The following is a 20,217-nucleotide window of genomic DNA, read 5'->3' as shown; positions in this document are numbered from 1 at the left end:
TTCAGCTGGGATGGAAAACTCTCCAGCAGGCAGCTTCAGGATGAGGTTTTTAATTAAATTAGAAGCCAGAGATAAGATACCAATAAAACAGAAAACACCTACACCAAAACCCAAAGCAAACAAAACCCAACCAACCAACAAAAGGCCAAGAGGTTGATGTGTAATCCTAAAGAATTAAAAGAAAATAAAGCTGCTCAGAAGTGGGGAGCAGGAAAGCTAAATGGTTTTGTCAGTGCTGCCTTAACTGTTCTCTGGTGAGGATCAGCAGTGCTTGGAGTCACCACACTTTGTGTATTCCACAACTGAAAAACAAAAGAAAAAAAGAGGAAAAAATAAGGCAAAGGGGCTTATCTGGCAAATCTGGTATGGGGAACTACCTGATCTTCTGAATCCTTGCCACAGTATTCTTAATAAGAGCTAAACCTCATGTTTGCAGCAAGGAAGCCAGATTTCAAGGGTTCCATATTTCTTTGCAAAAGAAAACAAGAAGTGACCCATTTGTTGGACTCCAAGGGCTGGAGAGACATTTTTCAAAGGACCATTTGCTTAACATCTTCCATGGAGCCCCTCTGGAAACTCAGATTACCTCGGTCACAACTAACATCTGCATTAACATCAGATCAACTCATGCAGGGAATAGGGGAGAAGCACAGAGTATTTTTAATGTAAATTCTATCTCTTTACTAATTTAAGAAGCCTTGCCAGTGAGTTTAGCACATCTTTACATAGCTAGGATGTGTTCATGCTAAATCCCTTTTTTTTCCTCCCCTAAACTGCTTTTCCTGGTTCAAGCTAAAGAATAAGTACTTAGCAGAGACTAATAGGCTACTTACCACCTATTGTACCAGATGCTTTGCTTTGTTTGCCTAATGAGGGCCCCATCCCCTTCCCCTCGACTTCTAATTAAGAAATTATTTACACTCTTTGCTCCTTAATCCCCAGTAATGACACAGGTGATCTCAATTGCTCCTGGTGGATTCTTTCTGGGTTTAGGAAGAGAGGGCTGGGTTAAGAGTGCTTTGGGAAGCTGAAGATGAGAGCTTTGGGTTCTGAACAGAGGCTGGGGCATGGAGGGAGGGACCCAGCCCTGCTGGGGGGATGCACAGCATCCGAGGTGACAGTGACTGCTGCACCAAAGCTGACAAACGCCGAGGGAGGAAGGGAGAAGGCAGCAGCTGCTTCTTGCCAGTAATTCCTGCCTAGGAAAAAAACCCCAAAACCAAAACCAATAAATCATTATGTGCTCCCCCTTGCTCTCTAGGGCTTCTGAAAGATGCAAAGCTTATCTGTAAATGAGCACTCTTGCCAGGGTATGTTCTGTTTGTTGCTTTGCTGGGTTTAATTTTTATTTTTAAAATAAATAAGCTCTCTTGAGCAGGAGCACTGGGGGAGGTTTCAACTGCCACCAAGTGCTTCCTTCCCTTTGCTGGCTGAGGACCAGCACAGCAGCCCTGCTGCTGACTTCCAAACCTCATTCCCAGAAACCAGGCAGTCCCTGGTTGGGCAGGAACAGAGGCTTGCAGCAGCCTGGCACGATGAAACTCCGAATATTTTTCCTTCCCTAGGAAATCTGGGATGTGCATACAGCGACCTGCTTGCCTGTCCACCTGCCTCTCTGCTTTCATGTTGCTCTGCACGTGGGTTTTGCTGGAATATTTTATATTTTTTTTTCATGAAAAAAAAGACATGTCACAGTGTAAGACTTTTGTATGAAAAATTTAAAATACAGTCTGGATTGCTACATCCCCTGACACCACCATCACCACCCCCCTATTTTGTTTTTTCTTCTCCAATTGCCAGGCAAAGAATAAGGTGACAATGAGCTTGGCAGCCACTTTGGATCCTGATGTTCAGAATCCTGTCTGTCTTTACAGTTTATTTATGTTTATTCTGTCAGAGCTATAAAGCTGATTCTGGAGTTGCCACTGCACAAAACCAGGTCCTGGCTCTGTCCCAGCAGCATTTTGCAAACACAAGGATGCTGCTACCTGAGGCTGAAGTGCTCCTGGTACAGTTGTACTGAGAAACACACACTTTGTACCACTGCAAAGTACTTCTAAGCACAAATCAAGCTCTGGACCAGCTGCACAAGTTATTTTCTTGTTAAATCTCAGAAAGGGAACAGACTTGCTTGCTAGGGACACTCATCATGATTCAGAGTAACAGAAACAGAAATGCTGAATAAAGCCTGGTATAAAGCAGCCAGGAAAAGAGATGGATGTTGCTGTGTTGCTTTCATGGATTGCAGGGGAACTTCTTAGATTTCTCTGGGCTCTTTAGTGATGAGGACAACTGAATAAAATGCATTCTGAGTCTGGGGAAATGGATTCAGCTCTGCACTTAGCAGAATACAGGACACAGAGAACTTGCAGTGTAACCTGCAGACTCTGGGTTTTTCTGCATCACGTTTTATTTCAGAGGACCCTCTCTGCAAAAGCCTCTCTGGCTTCTGCTCGTTAAAAATGGTCACAAACAAGGGCCACACACATTACCCCCTTTCTAGTGGGCATCTAACTTGATTTTTTCTTTATGCAGCCACTAAGGGTGTGTCTATGGTCATGTCCACCATGTGTGAAAAACTGAAGGGTTGTTGTGGCAGTGTAACACCCCCAGAGACAGCTCTGTCTGCAGCAGGAACTGATGAAGCTTGGCTGATGCCTCTGATGATTCCTGACCTGGTGACAAATGAGTGAAGGGATGTCTGAACATCCCAGCTCCCTGTCCTGGGGTGGCTCATACAGGGTGAGCTCTAGAAATCACCTCTCTGGGAGCAGGATTTTATCTGGCCACCTGTTTCCAGGAAGCTTGTAGGAACTTCAGATCCTTGAGGTTTCAGCTTCCTGTATCATACCTGCATGGTTTATCAATGGATTCAAAAGGCACTGGAAGATGAGGATTGGGGACTCTAGGACACATTAAAGTTTTGTTTCCTTGGGATGCCAGGTTACTCTGCTGGGGTCTTCTCAGCCATCAGGCTCACTATTTGAAGTTGGTTTTTTTTCAAGATCACATTGTGGTGTGGATCTTGAGCTGTCTTTTAAATAAAAACTCTATACAGACTTCTACTGAAGAATGTGAGGCTCTTGGAATAAACTCCTGGCCTCATCATTAACAAAACTATGACAAAATCTTTTCCATCTCCTGCTGCTGTGATCCCCTCGTATCAGAGGGTGGGAGATAAATGAAAATAAAAAGAAACACTGATTTAGAAACCAGCTCCTTGTTATTTCCAGTGAATCTCCTTGCCATACATGTACACAAACAAACCTGCCACATTTACTTATGTCTTTTAAAAATACTCTGTAGATAAAAGCAGGATAAACTTGACTGCACTAGGCAGGACAGTGTGATGACAGTTTTTTATCAAACTAGCCAGAGCCCACACTGTGGTGTTCATTGAGCCTTTGTGGTTTCTGTTAGCTTGCTGCCAGCTCTGTAAAGAGAAATGGTACCTGGTGTGTCAGAAAGCCTGCTGAGACTAAACTATTACACAGCTTATTTTTCTTTTTTTTCTTTTTTAAACAAGCTTGGATCAAACAGTTTGCACTATTTCAGTGCTTTGTTCCATTTGCACTATTTCAGTGCTTTGTTCCATGTGTCATCAGAGCTTTTGATCCAGTAAAATGTGGAAAAAAACAGATTTTGAGAACTACAGGCTTAAGCTACCCAACCAAGGTGTGCCCTATAAGTGAAACCTTGAGTGATCCATTACCAGCTGCACTGTTGAGTTTAATCAGAATTAACCTGATCACCAGGGGAACTTTTGCAAAGACTGTAATCAAAACCAATTTAATTTCCAGTTTGGGATGGAGTGGCAACAGTCACAGCTGCAATTCGGGAAAGCTCAGGGTTTCCAATGGCAAGGAGTTTCTGCAGGGGACTGACTGAATAAAATTGTATCAGAGACTCACACAGGGAGTAGCAGAACCTGAACTGGTGAGGGTTTGTTTTCCTCCTGCACTCACTAGGGAGCAATGATTGGATTTCTGAAAGTAAAAATGCTGTGGCTTAAAGAGCACAGGTAGCTTTTAAAAATTAATATTGGCCCGGGCAGGAAAAAAAAATAAATGCAAGAGTGCACAGGAGGCTGCTTTGTAAAGGGGCTTTTAACCCCCAAGACCTCCCCTGGAACACCCCGGGGAGTTCTCTTGCCCAGCTCAATACATTTATGCTTCAAAGAGCAGCTTCTGCCAAGACCCTGATTTCTGATGCTTCAAAGTGAAATAAAGAGCAGTTTCTCTCTAGACCCTGATTTCTGATGCTTCAAAGTGAAATAAAGAGCAGTTTCTGCCAAGACCCTGATTTCTGATCGTTTCTTCAGATGTTTTTCATTCCAGACCAAGGGGGACCTGGTTAAGGGATCCATACCACTCACCACATCACAGTGTAGTGAAATTTGGTGGAGTTTGTAGAGCAAACCAGGTCTGTTGAACTCCAACAGCAGAGAAGAAGAAGAGCTTTACACAGGGCTCATGCATAAGAAGTGGCCACTTTGCAAACTGAACTCCCTGTGTTGGTTTGGAGATGGGTCTGGAATGAAATGCTGGATGAATCCCTGCCAGCTGACCAAGATGGTGACTGATTTATCAAGGGCTTTTCAGAAGTTTTGCCTTTTAACAAGTTGTAACTCAGTGCTTTACTTCTTAAATGAACCTTCTATTGATGCAATTTACAAATCATAGAATCATAGAATGGGCTGGGTTGGAAGGGACCTCAGAGCTCATCAAGTCCAACCCTTGATCCACTCCCCCCGTGGTTCCCAGCCCATGGCACTCAGTGCCACATCCAGGCTCTTTGGAAAGATCTCCAGACACGGAGAATCCACTACTTCCCTGGGCAGCCCATTCCAATGCCTGATCACCCTCTCCAGAAAGAAATTCTTTCTCATCTCCAACCTAAACCTCCCCTGGCACAACTTGAGACCCTTTGTGCCCTCTTGTCTTGCTGAGAGTTGCCTGGGAAAAGAGCCCAACCCCCCCCTGGCTCCAACCTCCTTTCAGGGAGTTGGAGAGAATGATGAGATCTCCCCTGAGCCTCCTCTTCTCCAGCCTGAACACCCCCAGCTCCCTCAGCCCTTCCTCACAGGAATTCTGCTGGATCCCTTCACAGCCTCCTTGCTCTTCTCTGGACCTGCTCCAGCACCTCAAGCTCCTTCCTGAACTGGGGGGCCCAGAACTGGACACAGGACTCAAGCTGTGGCCTCACCAGAGCTGAGCACAGGGGCAGAATCCCTTCCCTGGACCTGCTGGCCACGCTGTTCCTGATCCAGGCCAGGATGCCATTGGCCTTCTTGGCCACCTGGGCACACTGCTGGCTCCTCTTCAGCTTCCTGGCAATCCAGACTCCCAGGACTGTAACTAAAATGTCCCCATCTCTTTCCAGAACTGAGCAGGCACTCTGGAGGAAGCTGCCAAGGGGAAAGGGAGGAGCAGGCAGTGTGTGCAGCATCTCTCATGCACACAGCAGGCAGCATTTGCTTTGCCAACCCGGAGCTGTTCACAGGGAGCAGGATTCTCCTTTTAAATCTCCTCTTCCTCTGCTGTTCAGATCAAGATCTGGTTTCCCTGCATCCAGTTAGCATGGAACTGACAGGGTGTGTATACAGAGCAGAGTACAGCTCTGGAATACCAGAGGTCCTCAGGTCTCCTTCACTTTACCATCTGGCTTACAAAAACAGGCCCTGACATACAACAGAAAAGAGAATCCACACACACAGACTAGAGACTGCTACAATAAACAGATGGAGGCTTTTGATTCCCTCCAGAAGAGAACAGATGTGCTTCCAAGCACAAACATATGCATTCCCTCAAATTAATCATAATATTCACTTTAGGTTTATCTCACAGTTTATCTCCAACACAGGAATGAATTATTCTGCTAATGCTGCAGATGCTGTAGGTCAGTGTGCTTTGGCTTCCAGAGTGACTTCTGCAATAATGAACTTAACATCAAACTGCACCCTGGCTGTGAGACAGCCCCCTCAAGTAGATACAATTCATTTGGCATATTTTTCACAAAGCCAAGTCAAGCCAAAGGAACCAAACACAATTAAGACCTGGCAACAGAACAGTTGCAGTACAACTGCAACATCAGCTCTGGAACTTAGAGCAGTACTTCAGGAAGATGGAAAACATCTTTAACCATTAAATCAATCAGGAGAGTACAATTTTGCACCTGTATAAGCAGAAGCTAAAGTGAACAATCCCTTTTAAAGAAATAGCATGCATGAAGCCAGCAGAATTGGGGGGAATATTAATTCAGGGAAAAGTTACACTTCCCTGTGCCTGTATGAAGACAGGCTCAGCCAGCCAGGGATTGTAAAGTTTAGCATCAGTTTCCTGTGTGCAGCTCCTGTTGTTTATGTTTTGTTGTCCCTGATAGCCACACCTTTTTCATTGCAGATAACAGACTCCTTCCTCAGTGCACTGAAGAGCTCTTCAGATGCACACAAACGACACACCTACCTCTTGCTAAGGTAGCCCTAAAATCTCAGGATAACATCATCTGCTGTATGCAGATACCACTGCAAGGAGTTCTTGCACTTCTAAATCTTTGCGATGCTAGATCATAACATAAATGTTAAATATCTGCACTGTGGTACTACTCTGATGTCCTTTGCATTTTCTTTATCCATCCCAGGGGATTACTGGTCTCTGCTGGGTGACATCTCTAGGGTTTTGCCTCCATCCCTCTTGCTTTTCCAGCCTGGTTCCCCTCCCACTCTACCTGCATGGTCTCCCTGAACCAGCCCTCCTCCCTCACTGCTGCTCCTTCTCACCAGGCTGGTCACATCTCCCTTTACCCTTCTGCCTGTCCCACCAACTTCAAAAGAGGCAGTGATGCTGCAATTCCAACTTTATTCCCAAGTGGAAAGCCCTCTTCTCACTTCAAAATGAATGCAGCCACTTGTTTTGTGGAAAGGTGCTTTAAAGTAAAAGCTGTTACTGAACCACAAGATGCTGCAGCCAGGTTCCAGCCTGTAGCTCCTGGAGGCCAACAAAAGCTGCTCTGGGACTTTATGGCTCAACACAAGACAAAATGCAAAACCTGATCCTATGAAACTCCCTTTGAAGAAGTCACAGAATTTTGCAGATGAATTGCAATCTCAGGTGGAATGCAAATATCAGCCAGAGCCAGTCTGCCTCCATCCTCACTTGTTCACTGCTCTACTTCTGTCTCCCTCCTGCCCAAGCAGCATGTGGCACATTTTTGGGTTTTAGGAAGATACAACCCTGATACAACTCTGGAAGGGGCTTAAATATGATGGAGAAAGAAACAATTAGTTTCTGCTCAGACACGATGCTGAAGGATGCTGTGGTACAATTGAAGATAAATTATACAGAACTATCCTCTCATTAGCAAAATGATGGGGGTGTGAATAGCAGTAAGATCACACCAGTGTCTGCCTAATAACACGGCCTGCTGGTTTTATGTGTCTTTATTGACACCATCTCTCAGAGAAGAATGCAGAGTGTCTTCTGCAGACCTCATCTGTGCTGATCCCAGCTCGGCCGTGGAAATTCCCTTTGTGCTCAGTGATCAGTTCTACAGGTGCTGCTGGAAATGATTTCATTTAACCACATATTACACTTCTCCTTGAAGTGTGTTCCACAGGAAAATGTCACTGCCCTGCTAAGCTAAGGAGTCACAACAGCTTGCTGTGGGGAGGAGTGCTGGAAAGGCCTGGATCAGGAACAGCGTGGCCAGCAGGTCCAGGGAAGGGATTCTGCCCCTGTGCTCAGCTCTGGGGAGGCCACAGCTTGAGTCCTGTGTCCAGTTCTGAGCCCCTCAGCTCAGGAAGGAGCTTGAGGTGCTGGAGCAGGTCCAGAGAAGAGCAAGGAGGCTGTGAAGGGATCCAGCAGAATTGCTGTGAGGAAGGGCTGAGGGAGCTGGGGGTGTTGAGGCTGGAGAAGAGGAGGCTCAGGGGAGACCTCATCACTCTCTGCAACTCCCTGAAAGGAGGTTGGAGCCAGGGGGGGGTTGGGCTCTTTTCCCAGGCAACTCTCAGCAAGACAAGAGGGCACAAAGGGTCTCAAGTTGTGCCAGGGGAGGTTTAGGTTGGAGATGAGAAAGAATTTCTTTCTGGAGAGGGTGATCAGGCATTGGAATGGGCTGCCCAGGGAAGTAGTGGATTCTCCGTGTCTGGAGATCTTTCCAAAGAGCCTGGATGTGGCACTGAGTGCCATGGGCTGGGAACCACGGGGGGAGTGGATCAAGGGTTGGACTTGATGAGCTCTGAGGTCCCTTCCAGCCCAGCCAATTCTATGATTCTGTGATTCTATGATTTGGAAGGGAAGGGGAATTGGCAGCAGTCCCTGTCACAGGTACCCCAGCTGGGGAGAGGCAGTTTCACTGCTGCAGGATGCACTCCTCAATCACATACTTACCACCTCTTATTCAGAAATAAATCCTACATGGTCATTCAGTTTCAACCAAAGAAGAATTCAGGAGCAAAGATATCCACCCAGCAGCCCTAATAATCCATCTGAAGTTTCCCTAGATAATAACGAGAGAGTTGGATACTTGAAAGAAGAAGATATTTATTGCAATATCACAACCACAAAAAATATAAGCAGAGGTCCTGGATGTATGAAAAGTGTTTTGCCATACAGAGTGTTATGTGTCTCCTGGGTTGTAAGTCATTTTTGTCACTGGTTCTCCTCTTCCTTCTGCTGAATAAACAATCCCAACAGGCTTCCCAGCTCCACATCATCTGTCCAAGCAAATCATATTTTCATTTATTTTCCCCCTGCCTAGGAGGAAATCTTTCTTTTCTATTAAAAGAGGGTTGCATGGGAATATTGGTCAATGGTCTATGAAATGAGAGAAAGGATGAAAGAGAAACTCTGTTGGTAATTTAGACAAAGATTTATCTAGAGCCATTCTTCTGGGTTTAGCCTCTCAGTAGCTGTCATTTCCCAAAGCAGAGAGGGAACAACATCATTATGGCTTTGTGTGTCCATGTGCATTGCTTCATTCTGCTGCAAAGAATCATCATGTCTGTCACGAATCCTAAAATGACAGAATTTAATGGAAATGTAACCCCTGTCTATTGGGAAAGCATCCCCATTCCAGGGAGAAGGAGACTATGTTTGCATCCTAAGGATCTGACTGGCCCCAGAGGACACACTGATAATGTCTGTGAAGCATCCAGAAAGCTACAAATTTGTCACAGTATTAACTGTCACTTTGCAGAGGAAAACAGAGCTGGTGGATGTCAGGGGTGTTTGGGTAACAACCTGCAAAGGTACTGATGCATATTCCAGCACAGTCCCAAAAAGAGCTGGCCTGGCACAAGGAAGAGGTAAAGCAGTGAGGGATGGAGAAGGGGAGCCAGAAAAGCCAACAAAGCCTTCGTGTGGAGGAACTGTGGCTTCAATTAGAGCTTCACTCAGCTTCAACTCTCTCTGGAGGCAAGTGGAAAGCCAGAGAAACCTCCAGAAGGTGATCTAAGACATCCAAGCTTTGCTTTTAGTGTGAGTACCCCCCAGAGATTTGCATTCTCTTTGCCCACCTCAGACAAGCAGCCTGATATTCCACTGAGATGAAGACACTTAGGGAAAACCTAAAGCTAAACCTAAAGATGAAACCCTTCCTCCAGATTTGGCAGCATGTGTAACACTGCTAAGAATGAAGGGGTCCAGGTTCCCCTTGCCTCTGGTGCTAGGGAATAATTACCACATGTATTAGAACTTGAAATGTAAGAGCAAGGCAATCAGTTCTGGGCTTTGGTCATCAGTGCTGTCCTGCTGGTTCTGTAGGAAGCAGGAATTCCAAGGTTCAGCTATCTAAGGCATCCTCTCTTCAGGCAATGAATGAAGGCATCTGGGTGTCAGCAAGAACAAAACAACCACCTCCTGAGAAACAAGGTCTCTTTAAAAACCACCCCCAGTTAGCAACCTAGAAACACACCCAAAGTCACTGCTGCAAAGACAGTGCTGCTCAGGCAGAGATCTTCTCCCTGGTGGCAATGCTGATGGGATTTTTTAGCTTCCTTGTACACTGGTGATGAATGTATAAGCAGATGCAGGGAACTTGATAGATCTTCTCATTTTTATCCTCCCTGCTCTTATTCATATAATTGTCTGGTCATTATTTATAACTCCCTGAACTATTTGCCTCTAATAATTTAAAGTTTTGTTTATACTCTGGGGGTTGAAGAAACAGAGTAGAGTTTCTCCTGCAAGAAAAAAATCCAAATGATGTTTCTTTGTGGCTGGAATTTAATCTATTCTAAGTGGTGCCTCCATTCCCTGGTGCTTTGCTTACTGGGGGTTAGCTCTCTGGTGCTGAAAATAGAAGCTATTTGAGCATTTATGTGCAAGTGTGTGTCTGCAAAAGCTCCAAAGTTCATCTAAAATGCTGGCAGAATGACAGAGCTCCCAAACTGTAGAGCTTCCAGCCTGGGGAATACACAGTGCTCTTCCCAGACAGAAGAAATGCAGCTCTAGGTCTGTCTCCTTTTCCACTTGGGAGCAAGGAGTGGTCTTTGTGGTTATGCAAAGAAAATGGCCTTGAATTTTCTTGAGGGTGTTGCTTACATCCATGGTCTCTGGAGGTGCTCATTCCAGACGTGGGGGCAGTCATTCTGGGTGCTTTTGGAACTTTGAGAATTCTGCTCAAGTGTAATCTAGCGCACCAGGTGGAGCATCCTGCCTTATACCAAAGGGAAAGAGATAAACCCCATCAGCTCGATCAGCCACATTACAGGGAACAGAAAGGAAAACTGGAGAAACCTACCCCAGCTTCCAGGAGGAAAGAACATGGCCCAGCATAACCCAGTTTCACCCCAAAGGTAAGAATAGTGCTGAAACCTACCCTGGTGAGCAGGGCTGGGAAATCATCAGCTCTCTTGGGGCCAGCAAAGTGCTGTTAAAGCACCCAAGTTCTTTCAGAGAAGGATCCTGCAAGGCAAGTCAAGAATTGGACAGCATTTCTACCAGCTAATAGTCTAAGGTGAATTTTAGATCTCTGAAGAGGCTCCAGCCACATAACTGCAAATACTTGTTATTTTATCTGGACTTCCTAACTGTAACTTGCAGTGATTAAACTCAAATTCCCATCCCAGAGCTGCAGGAACACAGGTTTTAATAACAACTGCTAAATCTCAATACCACATTCAGCCACCTTGGTAATCTGTTCAAAAAAGCAAAACATCTGCAATCACATTACCAGCCAGCCAAGGGGCTGAAATCACCTGAGGGGCTATGCTGAGTTTGAAAGGAATTTTGCTTAAAAAGGAAGCTTTTATCATTGGGATGAAAATTTTTACAGCAAGTAGTTACTGTAAAACCAAACCACCCTCATGAGCAGCAATTTTTTTTGTCTCACTACAATGTCTGAACAATTAAAAAACACCAAGTGGATTCTCCCCCTCCTAAACACATGTCCAGTCCATTATTTAAAAAGATTGCTTCAGTTTATCACAATGAGCATAGAATTCTTTGTGCCAAGCAGAACTAACACAATAAACTCCCTCACCTTCTTATATATATATAAAAAAGCCCTAACACTATCAAAGTCCCCCATGTGTCCCCAGGTAACAGTGCTCTGGAGCATCCTCTGCCCATGCTCCCAAAGAGCACCAGCCACCTGGGTGAGCCAGGGCAGGTTTTCTTCTTTATGAATCAGAGAAAGTTCAGATATTGCAGCTGATCTTGCTGAACGTTTTCAGGTGGCTGAACCGAACCCTCACAGTGTTGTGATACATCCAGAAGAAAAAAAAACCAACAAGAGGCAGACTTGGTTTCCCACGGTTAACAGCACTGCTTGTGCTTCAGTTTTCATCTGTCAGAACCAAGTTGCTTTGAAAGTCCAACCCCCTGCTGGATGCCTTGCTACAGGGTGAGTTTTATTCTGCAGAGGCAGCTGTGGGGATGGGCTGTCCAGGCCAGCAGTGACAGCCTGAAGTGACAGCTTGAAGGAATCCTCTGCGTCTCCCTAGCAGGTTCTACACTCACACTTCTGAATTCTTTAACTCCTATAACTAAACCATTGCTACATTGCAATGATTTTAAACCAATCTGTGAAGAGGAGTTAAACCTGAAACCAAAACCTGAATTTGTGCTTCACTGGAGGTGCAGCCAGTGATGGAGTTGACACATCAGCCAGCTAAGGAGATTTTGTCAATAATTCATTTATTTGGGGAAGGAAGAGAAGAAAGCTTAAAAAACAGCCTAGCTTTAAAGCTTTTAATAAAGCTCCTGCAACTCCTGGGATTATATCAGCCTAGATCAAGGTCACCTTATCCAGATGTGTTTTGGTTTTGGACACAATCCTGCTCTTCTGTTTGATGCTCCCTGGTGCTGCAAAGGGGCCAAAATGGTGAAGTGCTGCTAAGGACAAGCAATCTGATTCAGGCTGGGTACCTTTAAACACACAAACCAGCTTCTGTTCCATGCTAATGGTTCCACTGGCTCATCTCACTCTGTCAACTTTGTGGTTGAATTATGGTTTTAATATCTTAGTCTCTGACTATGATTTGTTCTTTGTTGGGGTTTTTTCTCATCTGCACTTCAGAGTAATCCATTGCTGGAGCTGGTTATAACAGCACATTGCAAAAAACAAAATCTCTTCACTCTTGCAAATTATATCTACTTATGGATGTACACGATGTAAACACATTCAGAATCTATTAATCTTACAGAACATTTGAGTAAAAAATCCTGATAGAATATACATACATCTTTACTCTTCATTTTTTGATTAAAACCAGCAGAACATTCCAGCCTAACACTTTCCCAGTTCACAGATTTTCATTATAACCTCCATTACAAATGCATCTTTCATTCATTCTTTACAATTACTTTGCTTTAAATGTTCTAGGATAAACACAGAAAGAAAAACACGGGATGAACCTGGCCCTTATTTTATAAACAATTCCCAAGGGACTACACATATGTGTGCAGCTTAATGCATAAGTAAGTATGCAGTGGATCAGAGTCTGTATTATTATTCCTCACTGAGAGAGGGCTGTAAATGCACATTACTTTTCAAAATTCAAGAACAATCTAGCAGAGTCTTTTAAGCTGAGCTATCACAGGAGTCAGCAGGTGTTCTGTGCATGCAGAATTCAAAGGTTGATGCCCTCATGGCTGGAAGTGTTCCTTAGTTTGAAGAGTTTATAAAGGTAAATAGGTGCAAGAAATAATAGCAGAAAACTCCATTTAATACAGGGCAGGGGAAGGGTGGATGTAGAAATGTTCCTAACCAGGGGAATAAAGCTTTACAAGGAGCTCTCAGACCAGCCTAACCCCACACTTCTGTGTAGGCAACTTTCCCCACCTACAGAATGTGCAAACACAGGGGGACAAAAAGGGGGACCCTAAACCTGCCTCCCACCAAACCAAGCTGAACACTTTTCCACCACACCTATTCAGACTCCACATGCCTGGCTCCCTTGCCGTGCATCTGACCTGTTCCACAGTCCTGCCAGGCTGCCCAACTCTCCTCCTTCATGAACGTTTTGTTAATGAACAGAGGGTTAGGATGATGCAGGAGACTCCTTTGCCAACAGGGGGGGATTTTCAAGCAAAGATTGCCAGGGTCTCAGGTCCAGAGTGGTTCAACATCCACTGCAATGTGCAGATACCTGATGCAATCCCAGCCTAGCTGTGGAGAGCTAAATTCCTAGAAGTTTACAGGGGAAATAACCTAGGCCACAAGTTTTTATAACTTTCCATCTTAAGTATAATTTTTGAAAGCATATGATGCTGAAGTAACTGCAACAGAGTGATACTGTAATGACACTTTGCCCATCAGGTTATTAAGCTGATGAGTCCATTTGTTTCTCTTGCTTTTAATTATCTTCTGTGGAGTCATTCTGGCTTTATGCTGGTGTAAAAACATCCCACTGTTTAATTTCCTTAAAGGTTTTGCTTTCTCGTTTTTAATTTTACGAGGACTTTAATTTCCAGGTGTTTAAACCAGCAATGAAAGAAAAAGAAGCTCATCTAAGAACGAAATGGAATAAATTCAAGCTGTACTTCAACTTTATGAGTGTTCATTTTCTTATACTGGCAAATCCCAGTCACCAGGCTCAGGCAAGTAATCCTGGCACTTTTAACCATGTTACTACCACAATTCGGAAATAATGAGAGACTTCTGCTTGTTATTGCTTAAGATTCAACAGAGGATGCATCACAAATGAGCCTTTAAAGAAACCAATTCTGTTACTCCTGCTAGCTGTGGCAATGACTACCATCACCAAAGTGAAGTTACTGCCATTAAATTAGGAAACTAATTAGAATCAAATCATCAAGTTAATTTTCTGCTGGAGACTTGGTCTGCTTGCACAGGCCAGGATGATTTACCCCAGAGGGCTGAGCCAAGTGTGCCAGCTTAGGATATTTCTGATATTCAAGGTGCCTGGAAGCAGCTCAGCAGTTCAGGGAGGTTCAGAGGTGCTGGTGGCAGCTGGATCTGGGCAGCAGCTCTCCCTGAGAGGAAGGCTGGGAACACACAGACCTGGAAATCAGGCTCATGCCTGTATCTGGGCAGGAATCAGACTCTGTGCTACCTCCACAACCCCAAGGAGACATGGGGGCCCTCAGCTGAATGAATGAATCAAAACCAAAGGCACAATTTCTCTTTTTGATTGTGGTCTGCCTCTGCTCAAGCTGCAAAAACAGGGAGAGAATAAATCTCTGGTTCATGTACCAAGACACTAACTGCACTTGACAGCATTTGTGAGCTACTCTTCACACTGAAATCCTCTTTCCCGCACTGAAAATCCCCTGTGCAGGTCATCATTTAACCTGTCTGCCAAACTCAACATCAGCTTCCTCCTGTCTGTCTCCTTCCTCTGCAGGTGGTTCAGCAACTCAAAAGGTGCATAATTATTTCATAAAAATCCATCAGTGAGCTTATTAAACTTGGGAAACAAAGCAAAGGACTTTTTAAGTTCTAATTTTTTTACACACTTGAGAATGCTGGGATATGGTAATCCACTCCAAATGACAGAATAACCACTTAGATGACTTCTCATTATCAAAGTGTAATAATGAAAAAGACAGTAAGTAAGAGGATGCACTTTGTCCCAGCGTGAAGTGCTGCAGTTAGAATGCAGGAATCTCAAGTGTCATTTTGTCTGACCTGAAATGAGTCATTTACTCCTGATGCCTTTGGTTTCCCACCTGTAGTGGGGCAGCACCAATACTTACTTTACATTTCTTTTGAGAGTAATTAATGTTTTGAATGGCCTTCAAAATTACCTAATGAGTCAGTGCAAAATGGGTTCCTGGCTGCATATTTCATTTGGCTTTAGGGCCATTTTAGCCACATGTGTGCTTATATGCCTAACATGAATCCCACCCTGTAATAACGAGGCCAAGAAACAAAAAGCCCACCAAAATTTACAAGCATGAGGTCCATTCTATTAATGGGACCTCAGCATCACCAATTTTACAGTTGTGTTCCTTTTATAAGCAACACACACTGGAGGGAATGATAAATTTACTTAATAGCTGAAGCATTGCTCAACACAGAGCCCAGCAGAATGTTCCAGAAAGCATAGAGTGGTTTCTCTGCTTGCCTCCTGTCCCCCAGCCACCTTCCAAGCCAGCTACTGCTAAAAATACAACAGCTTAACCACTGCAGGGAAAATCACTATTTAAGAGTGTTATAAAATGACTGGGACTCAACATTCTTCTGTTAATGGTTTAACTTAATTAATAAAATTGCAATCAGCAAACCAGCACTGGGTGTGTGGGGAGTCTCTGCTCCACTCACACCGTAAAGTTTAATCTTTTAGTTTATATTCCATACCTTAATGTATATTCATAACTATTCTATTACATAGTCATGACTGTTCTAGGAATAGGCTGGGTTATGTTTATTAGTTCTTGGGAGAGGCAGGCCTTCAAAGGCACATGCCCACTTTATCTCTGAGGGTCTTTTTGCCCCCCATCTGGTGGTCGTTGGATGCAGTCAGTGTCTGCCTCAGTTTCCCCTCTCGTTACCCTTCCATTCCACACATGAGCTCCTTTGCTCTTTCCTGTGCAACACTCTGCAGTCAGCAGTAAAATCACCTTAAATTGCAATGCTATGTGATGAACAGCAAAATCAGCTGAGATTAGCACAAAGGAATGTACATTGTAGTGTTTTCAAGGTAGGGAAACTGTGGATGTCCTGTTTCTTGTTCCCCCAAGCCTTGTAGTTACACAAAGAACAGTTACATTTGCATCTTTCACAACGTTGAAGGCAGATATATTATTAGTACTCTCCAAATGGGGTTAGCAAAATACTTTATAAAAGTTGGGTTAGTAAACACTTTATAATTATTCAAATAATTATTCAACATGAATTCACAAGCACACACATATATTACAAGAGGCTGGATTTGTTGGCAAGGTCAGTTTGAGAACTCAAGTTCTCAAACATCTCCACACACACAGGAGAGTGGCACAACCTGGTTACCAAACTTGAGATTACTGTCCTCTTTCTGGGTTCTCACAGAACAGTCCCAGCAAAGTAAGAGAGAAGTTATTTCTCCAAAAATACAATCACCCAAAACAACTCACCTCTTCACCAGTAAGGAAATGCTCAGGACAGCACTGATACTCCTCTCCCAGGACCATGAGATTACTCAGAAATAAAACCACCTTCAAATGAAGATATAAAGATCTCAAACCAGTTTCCTCTGAACAACCTACATCATCACTCCTCCTTCTGCAGTAGAAATAATATGTCACCAGTAAGAATGGTGAGAATAAAACCAGAAAGAGTCTTGCTAATATGACTTACAGCACATGTAGGACACTACAAACAACTAGGATCACAAAAGCTAGCTGAGGAACAAATAAATCCTGTCTTTTCACACCTGATGGATGTCTGATGGGTTAAACTGGTGTCAGTATGGAAAGCTGCAATTTCTAAATTAAGGCATTTTCTGTACTGTCAAAACAACTCATCAGTTTGAAGTAAATTCTGAAAGATTCCCCAAAGACTCAACCTATTAGCAAAGAAAACTGATTAATAAGTCTAGTTTTGATCTGCTGAAAGTGTATGGTGTCTTTGCCTTTCCCTTCAAAAGCTCTCCTCACAGCAACACCCTGGGAACTCATCAGGATGGTCCACAGGGAAATCATTAAGCAGAAATAATAAAGGGGGATAAGAAAATGAAGAAAATCTCCAACATTTATTCTATTGGTTTCTGAGTTCTCCTCTTTCATATGAATTCATGCAATGTTCAGAGCAAAATAAACCCAACCTGTCCACCTAAGGGAAGGGTATTATCCCTCAGAAGTACAGTGACAGACCACTGGTCTTGAATGCCAATTATTTAGTGCATCTCCTTGAGGGCACCTACAGTAACTCTGCATGGAGAGAAATAAAAATGAACCTCTGCAAACATATACAAGGGTTTAGGAAGGGCAGGTCCTGTCTGACCAACCTGATCTCCTTTTATGATCAGGTGACCCGACTGGTGGATGAGGGGAAGGCGGTGGATGTGGTTTACCTGGACTTCAGCAAGGCCTTTGACACCGTCTCCCACAGCATCCTCCTGAAAAAACTATCAGCCCACAGCTTGGACAGGAGCACCCTGTGCTGGGTTAGGAACTGGCTGGAGGGCCGGGCCCAGAGAGTGGTGCTGAACGGGGCTGCATCAAAATGGCGGCTGTGGTGTCCCCCAGGGATCAGTGTTGGGCCCAGTGCTGTTCAATATCTTCATTGATGATTTAGATGAGGGGATTGAGTCCATCATCAGCAAATTCACAGATGACACCAAGCTGGGGGGGAGTGTGGATCAGCTGGAAGGCAGGAGGGCTCTGCAGAGGGACCTGGACAGACTGGAGAGTTGGGCTGATTCCAATGGGATGAGGTTCAACATTCCAAGTGCCGGGTCCTGCACTTTGGCCACAACAACCCCATGGGGAGCTCCAGGCTGGGCACAGAGTGGTTGGAGAGCAGTCAGACAGAGAGGGACCTGGGAGTCTGGATTGCCAGGAAGCTGAACATGAGCCAGCAGTGTGCCCAGGTGGCCAAGAAAGCCAATGGCATCCTGGCATGTATCCGGAACAGCGTGGCCAGCAGGTCCAAGGAAGTGATTCTGCCCCTGTGCTCAGCTCTGGTGAGGCCACACCTCGAGTACTGTGTCCAGTTCTGGGCCCCCCAGTTCAGGAAGGATATCGCGGTCCTGGAGCAGGTCCAGAGGAGGGCAACCAGGCTGGTGAAGGGACTCGAGCACAGACCCTATGAGGAGAGGCTGAGAGAGCTGGGGCTGTTCAGCCTGGAGAAGAGGAGGCTCAGGGGAGACCTCATCGCTGTCTATAACTCCCTGAAAGGAGGTTGTAACCGGGTGGACATTGGTCTCTTTTGCCAGACGACTTTCAACAAGACAAGAGGGCATGGTCTTAAGTTGTGCCAGGGGAAATTTAGGTTAGATATTAGAAAGAATTTCTTTACGGAGAGAGTGATCAGCCATTGGAATGGGCTGCCCAGGGAAGTGGTGGATTCTCCGTGTCTAGAGCTATTTAAAAAGAGACTGGATGTGGCACTCAGTGCCATGGTCTAGCAACCGCAACGGTGGTTAAAGGGTTGGACTCGAAGATCTCTGAGGTCCCTTCCAACCCAGCCAATTCTATGATTCTATGAAAAAGCAAGAGAATCATGCACTGGAACTTCCTGACTCTCACACTGCTGTTCTGAGCAGCACTGGATCTATTCTGGCATAAAAGATCAAGACATTGGGGAAAAAAAGTGATGCAGAGATTCAGTCCCATCTGATAGGATCTCAGGGTTGGGATCAGCAAACACAAGTCCTTTCAGGAATCAAGAAACCTGAGACTCTGTGGCCACCTCTGCCACCTCATTTGTATGCACGCTTCTGATCTTCCATGGACACCAGACAGGCTCCAGCAACTTGAAGCAAAGAGTAATCCATTTCTTAATAAGAGATGTGAAATAATGGGCACTGAAATGACCATTTTAAATAAAAGCAAGCCCTAAACAATGACTTCCTGATGCTGCATGCTCTAGAGTATTTCCTTTGTAATATTTTCAAACTATCCACCCTCACTGATGATTTATGGCATCTAGGTGCTACCTGGCAGTACTTCTAATGCCTGTGCTGAGAAAGAGGAAAAATTTTATTTAATCTTGAACTATCAACAAATGGTTTGGAGTTTCATAAGAATTCTTGCATTTGTCCTTCATATTTCCAGAGTTTAACAAAACCACCTCAAACTACCTGCCTTTTTGATATTGTGTAATGCTGAGGAGCATCTCATTAATGAGCCACATTAACTTTCTCCAGTATTGGAATATGCTTAATTCCATTGGCCTCACACCATAATTCTTCAGGTGGGTACTGAATCTCATGGTGACAGCTCATCTGGCAACATTAATGAGATTATGATTATTTGAGAAACATCCCCAGCAAGTATGAATTCTTATGCAGCCCTCTGGTTAAAAGGGAAATTACAACTTTAATGGAAGGAGACATCAAAAAGCAGTTACCCACACAAAGGAATTCAACAATTGTGTTTAAATTTAATATAACATACCACAAAGAGATGAACTGGAGTAAAAGCCTCTCAGTGCTTCTCACACAGTATTATTTATGGATCTATACAGAACCAAGTCCATGACATGAGCAGACAGAAAGCTTAATGCTTTCTGACACAACTGGGCTGAGCAGTCTGTTGTCACCCACAAATCCTTCAAAAAAAAAACAACAAAAAACTGGTTCAGATAATTATGCAGTTCAAAACTGAACTTCCTGGACACCAGCAAGGGGAACCACAGTGATAAAATGACCTGTTTCAGTAAAGAACAGTGAAAAGAATTATCTGTATCCTGGGCTTCAAATCAAAAGCCTTTAATACTAGGATCACACTCTCCACTGAATAAATGTCAGGGAAATAAACTTGATAGAACAATACATTTTCCACGCTCTAAAATTATGAATTTTAAAAAGGACTGAGGACATGAAACTACAGAGACCTTAACCTCTAGGGAATAAATTCAAATACCAACCAGGTCAGTAATAATCTGATGTCAACTGTTACCACAAAAAAATGGACAATGATAAATAATGAACTACCAAGCTGCCAGGGAGATATTTAGGGGGAACTGAGAGGAATAACTGTGTGAGAGTAACTGCTTTATTCTTCTCTCTTGTTCTCTGTGTATCATCTCGATTATAATTTTAAAGAAAAGGTAAAGTTTCTCCCAACCCTGCTTCACCCTCACTTAAAATCCAGAGCATGGAAACTC

This window comes from Calypte anna, chromosome 4, assembly GCF_003957555.1.
Source record: "Calypte anna isolate BGI_N300 chromosome 4, bCalAnn1_v1.p, whole genome shotgun sequence".
Taxonomy (NCBI): Eukaryota; Metazoa; Chordata; class Aves; order Apodiformes; family Trochilidae; genus Calypte; species Calypte anna.
This window is presented reverse-complemented; position numbering follows the sequence as displayed.